Source organism: Hibiscus syriacus, unplaced genomic scaffold (assembly GCF_006381635.1).
Source record: "Hibiscus syriacus cultivar Baekdansim isolate YM2019G1 unplaced genomic scaffold, ASM638163v2 tig00112383_pilon, whole genome shotgun sequence".
Lineage (NCBI taxonomy): Eukaryota > Viridiplantae > Streptophyta > Magnoliopsida > Malvales > Malvaceae > Hibiscus > Hibiscus syriacus.
The window spans coordinates 4,708,659-4,715,316 of record NW_024063319.1 but is presented as its reverse complement, the minus strand read 5'-3'; the positions used below and the strand labels follow the sequence as shown (position 1 = coordinate 4,715,316).

The following is a 6,658-nucleotide window of genomic DNA, read 5'->3' as shown; positions in this document are numbered from 1 at the left end:
TGGGTAAAAAATTAGTATCTTCACTTTACATCAATGTTGTCGTAATTGATGTTGTCATACTTTTTTGTCTTTTTTTTTAATTTACTTTAGTTTGGTGTTGAAGAGACTTTGGAATTCATAAAGTTGTGTGGAAAAATCGAAAACATTACATAATTACATGGACTTAGGATGTTGCATTCTCATTCTTTGACTAATAACCTGCATTGCCTCAATCAATTTATTGCATGCACTGCAATTATGATTTTTCTTTCTTGGAAAATATTCACATAATCTTATAAAAATAGGGTAAACTACGCATTTATAATCTAAATTATCAGTTTTGTTTTATTTTAGTACTTTTGCTTTAATTTATTACAAAATCACACATAATGTTTGCCTTTTATTTTGTTTTGGTAACTCGTCTTTGAAAACTTAACGGAACCAATGTATGTGGCACCTTTTTTATGGGTAAATTGCATCATTCATCGCTCAACTATCTTCTCACTTCTATTTCGGTCACTAAAGTTCAATTTTTTTTAATTCAATTGCTTGTCTTTCAAATCACTCTTAATTTAATCACTCTAACTTTCAAATTTGATTTTTATTTTAATTATGTATTAATAAATAATAAAAAGATGTCACATCACAAAAATTATTAATAAAATAAATTAGAGTGATTAAAATATGAGAAATTCGAAAATTGAGTAGTTAAATTGATTTTTTAAAACTTTAGTAACCAAAATATGAGTAAGATTATAGTTGAGTGATGAATGATGTAATTTACGCATAGAAAATGCAATGTCGTTAAATTCTTAACTACGAGTACTAGAATGAAACAAAAAAAACGTTAGGTATGATTTTAAAACAAATAAAAGTTTAGTTATTAAAATGAAATAAAATTGGTAGTCTATATAGTAGACGTGTAATTTACCCTTAAAATGTTATAAAAAATATATATTATAGTGATTTACCACTGTTTATTATACAAAAGGCATAGAATAATATAATATAGAACGTTGGTCTTAAATAATTAGGAGTAAAGGATGAATTTATGAAGCAAACTTAGTGGTAAAAGAGATTGTTGCTTTTAATAGAGATTTTAGATTCGAGCAATTACATATGTAGAGTGTGTACATTATCAATGACTAAAAAAATTCTGAATAAATATTATCTTATAATTCATATACTATTTAAGAAAACTAAGAATAAGACATAGATTGATTTAACATAACTTATTAGAGAACATCTTATTTAATTTTTTGATATTTTGATTTATATTTTTTATTATTTTAATATGTAATATCATATTTTAGATTTAAATTATTAATGATAAGTAGTTTTTTTTCATAGATTTAGGTAAAGTGGTGTTATAATATACTTCAAATCTTTTTAAATGAGATAAAATATAACATTACTAAAATAATAATCGAAAAGAATCGGAAAATTAATAAATAGATAACAATAAAATCATGTAATATATATATATATATATGAATAAATGAATATTAATAAAAATTTGAATAAATGAATATTTAATAAAAAAATAATTGACAAATGATTGAGAGTATTTAAAACAAATATTATTTTGTAATCACCTTAGATTAATAAAAAAATTGAATAAATAAAGATTAATTTGTTGAGAGATTTTTAGAGGTAAAAAATATTTTTTTTTTAAAAATAAACTTAGAAAAAAATTATATTTACAAATTATGCATACGTTGATTATCAATTGACTGCATAAATCTATTTCAAGTGAAAATTAAGGATCGAAGAGCCGAGGTCTAACGTCTCATTCCAAGCCCAACAAAGGTCCATGGGAAGAGAACCTTATGATTTGAATAGAAAATAAACCAAATAAGATACGTTATTTTTACTTTTTAGGGTAAACTACACATTTAATATATAAACTATTAGTTTTGTTCTATTTTATTATCTAAATTTTTATTTTTAAAATCATACCTAAAGTTTAGTTTTTATTTCATTTCAATACACCGTCATTAAACACTTAACGGGCATACTCGTCAATCGTCGCATCTATCAATCGATGAAGCCCAAACTTTTTAACCCGCACCTTTTCGACTCCTAAACATGATTTTGGCCTCCTTTCACCCGAAAATGCCTCAATCTCATCAAATCAACGATCTACTTTTTTATTTCTTCATCATTCAGTCTCCATGGTCCACCATGCAATGAACCTTAAACTAGACAATGTTGGTCAACTCGTCATTCTCTCATGGTCCACCGTTAAGATTAGTCATCCTTTCATAGGAGCTATGCCGCATCAACATGTCCTTTAACTTTTAATTGTGAGGTACTAAAATGAAACAAAAAATAAACGTTAGGCATAGTTTTGAAAAAATAAAAGTTTAGGTACTAAAACGGACCAAAACTAATAGTTTAGATACTAAATACGACTACATGTTTAGTACCTAAACTATTCATTTTGATCCGTTTTAGTACCTAAACTTTTAATTTTTTTCAAAACCATACCTAACTTAGTTTTTATTTCATTTTGATACCCCATTAAAAACTTAACGTTAAGTTTTGAAAAATTGAAAGTTTAGGTATTAAAATTAACCAAAACTGATAGTTTAGGTACTAAACGCATTTAGTTTTTAATGTTGGATACTAAAATGAAACAAATTTTAAACATTAGGTATGATTTTAAAAAATGAAAGTTTAGATATTAAAACAGACCAAAACTAATAGTTTAAGTCCTAAAAGCGTAATTTAACATTTCTTATTTTCTTAAAAAAAATAAAAGCAGTTGGTTTTTATTAAAGCCGTCACATTTTACAGATTATGGGTTGAGAGTTAGAAATCTGTGCCTTGGTTCCGGTTTTGACGCTTGGATTTGATCGAAAACCTTATCTGCACCGAATTTCATTCCTTTTCCCCAGTTAATATCGCAATGTGACAACGGAATAAGACGGAGAAGAAGCAAATCAGAAACAATGGCCACTCAATCATTTTCTTCCAGGTAAGCTGTTGGTCACCATTTTCTCTTTCCATGAATGTCTCGGAAAAATGTAACCAAAAATTTCATCTGCTGAGTAGAAGTTGTGGGCAGCCAAATTTATTAGATACGATGGGTTGTTTTTAATTGGCGTCTTCTATGGATCTTTAGGCAAACGTTGTTGAACTGTAATCTGTGTTTCTGGCAACTCTTCGTGCATAATTTATCGCCACTAGTTTCGGGTTGGCTAATTCGTTATACGGCATGTAGAAAATGTTATAAATAAGTAGAAAGCAGATTGCTTCATAATTGTTTGTAGTTTTCTGGTTGTCTGTTGTTAAAATCATGGTTTAGGTAGATCTATAATTTAGGAGACAGTGATATAACTGAACCCCAATAGTAATTGAGATTTGTTTTGTAGGAAAACGATAACGCCTTACAATTTTACATTAAGCACTCTCACATGTTGGTTTTAGGAAGCGGACCTCCTTTATTTACTTCAATCTCTTTAGTAAAATAGCCACTCTCAAATACCAGTTTAATAATTTCAAGTAATAGATAATCTCAAACTTAGGAAACAGCACCAGCTTATCATTCATACCATCAAGGGTTGATAGTGGGGAAACCACACACTTGAAAGCTTCTTCTGCCTTTTAGAGCTCCAACACGAGGTCTACAAACACAGCATTTTACTCGATTAGGATATTTGTTTCGAAAACTCGAAATAATCTCACCAGTATACATATGCAACGGAAACAAATAATTGACTACTGCATCTGTCTTTTGGTATTCAAATCCACGTGCCAACTTTGTACTAACACGTGAAGACTAATGTTACTGTAGTCATCATGCAAGAAGGATCACAATGCATCAGTACTAATTAAGTACCACTTGGGTTTTTTGCAATGCTGTAGGGATCCTCTTTAGGATATTAATTTGTAGAAACTAGCTGCTGACAGAAAAAATCAAATATTCTTGGAAAGAAATCAAGAAAAAAATAACAAAGACATGTATGATCTTTCATCAATGGTTTCTTGGCAGTCCATGAAATAGTTTCTTAATGGATACTGAAAATGTCAAATGCGTGTATACTATACTTACAGTCTGCATCTGTTTTGATCCAGCACTCGCGGTTCCCATTTGAATCATTGCAGCTAAGTGTGAATTGATGTGGGTTAGATTGGCTCTTGTAGCGCCATATGTTCTTTGAAAGGGATCTCTGAGGATATATCATTATGTCATCATCTGCAAGCATATGATCTCCATTCTCATGACCTCCATCATAGAATATTCCTTCCTTGTTCTCAATATTTGGGGCTTGCTATGCTTAGATGTGGTTGTTAAGCTTTCAGGATGAACCTTTTTGTGGAACATGTGCAAGATCTACACACCACATATCAGCGTATTAGGAAACTCAACCTTTTTCATTTTCAGAACCTTAAACACTCTGTAAAAACGCAAAACATCTTGAAGCCAAGGCAATAAAGAGAAGAAAGAAAAGAAAGCAAGGGATGAAAGCAAAAAGATTAGGAACTGTTGTTAACACATTCTTGATATTTGATAGACAGACCATTCAATTTGACTCATTTATCTTGCCAGAATTTTTCAATCTTCATGCTGGGATCATATGGTTACAACATACATTATATTGGATTCTATACTTGCAACATTTTCTCTGTAAATTACTGGAAACCCCTGATGAATAGAAAGTTTGGTATAGTTGTTATTTTTTGACGTACCTTGTGCAGTTTAGTTTCTGCCGAAGCATAATCAATATTTCCTCCAGTGGCTGCAGTAGAGCTCCTAGAAGCATTGAGCATCTTTTTCTTCAGCATTTTCTTCATTATGTGCACTGCAGATTTATCTCCTTCCTTCTCTGTTCTCTTTTCCTCCTTTTCATATTTACTCCCCAAATTCTCCTCCGTTATTTTAGTCCTCTGAAACAGCTCCCCAAGTGAGGTCCTGTGTTCCTTTTTGGCCACTGTATTTGTTTCTGACAATTCTATTGCTGAGCCAAAAAGATAACCTTGCAGTGGACAAACTGTAGTACCATTCCCATTGGAATCCGGACCTTCAATTGGCTTTCCACTGAGGGTAATTGTGCTGCCATGACTGCTTCTTCCAGTGCTGACATGACTGTTTCTTCCAGTGCTGACATGACTGTTTCTTCCAGTGCTGACATAACTGTTTCTTCCAGATGAATCGTTGCAGCCTTCTTCTTTAGCTTCTGCTCCTAGAACCCTCTCCAACTCATCATTAATGAGCTTCAGTTCATTCTCTGTTACTTCAGTTTCTTTTTCAGTTATATTCTCTACAGAGATAGCAAATGTCGGTGTTGATGGATCAGGAATGTTAGGGTCCGAACCAAGGGTGCCAATGGCAAGAAAGCCATGGAATAGCTCAGACATTGCTGATGATGAATCCTCTTCATAGTCTTCTTCATCTACTCGTGCTGCTTCTATGCCGGCAAATGACTTTCGAATATGGTTTCTCTGGGATGGCCTGAATGGCTTGGTACCATAGTTTGGCTTCGAGTAGAGTTGTTGGTCATCCACTGATGAATGCCCTGTAAGACAATTACAAGAATGCCCTGACACGTAAAACGTTAAAAGAGAAACTTGGATGACAGTGAGATAGATGAAAGAATAAGTTATTACATAGAATTTCAGCAAAGATAGCAGTGATTGCTTTTCCCTAACCATGATAACATTCAATTAAGAAAAAAGCTTTATATTTATTTAATCTCTATGTATTTACCATCATGTAATTCATTTTTGGGTCATCTCAAATCTATATTCCAGTCATCATAATGAGCAACATGAAGATATGCTGTTCAGAGGTCTTTGAGGTTCACATGCATGCAATCTAAATGTGCATCACTTGCCAGGCTTTTACTAGTTAGGTAGCCTACTGTGTGTGCCCACAATCTGAGTCATGCACTGTCATTACAGTTTGCATAACTTCTTTAACAAGAGACTGTCTCATAGATTATGGTTATCCTTTCAGTTACATTTTCCATATGAAGGTCACAGCAAAACAAGCTATATGGCAGGAAGACACTTACCAATGGTGAAATCCTTGAGTGGTTCACTGCTATTTTGGCGAAATTTACGATGCATCCAACCTAGTAACTATATCAAAAAGAGAAAAGTTCAGTTCATAGAATTGAGGAAGATCATTATCACTGGACATAACCAAAAAGGGTATACCTTCATCTCTGCTCTGAGCCTCTGAGGATACTTCAACTCTGGTTACCTGTTGTGGATGGTGAGTAGAATGATGATCTACTTAACCGCTTGATGATGGAATATTTATGAATGTGAAATAAATTAGGTCCTTGAAGCCTCCTAACATCTGAGATAAAGATGGCTGGAGTGAAACACATAGATCAGTACAAGATTCGGGTTGGCTATTAATTGTCAAGATCACATCATGTAGTCACATACAAAGGTGGGTCCTTTGATACAGGAGTCCAGAATTCTATTTAAGACATCCACACATGTTCAAGCGCAAGGCAGGTTACAGGGTTCATGACTTTTTCCTTTCTTTCTTTTCGTTGGTTGTATTTTTCTGCATGATCCGTCAGACTGCTATAGAAGACCTTTATTATGGTGGCATATATGAATCACGCACATGTCCATTAAATCTGTAAGTTTAAAACACAATTAACCAGATACAACACTTAGAGATCAATAATATGAAGTGCGCCATGTTGTATGTTAC

The 6,658-nt window shown here is 32.4% G+C and overlaps 1 pseudogene; it reads right to left on the bottom strand.

Annotated features, from left to right (window-relative positions):
* Nucleotides 1-3,344: 3,344 nt before the first annotated feature.
* Nucleotides 3,345-6,254, bottom strand: LOC120178826 (annotated as a pseudogene).
* Between the last annotated feature and the right edge of the window lie 404 nt (nucleotides 6,255-6,658).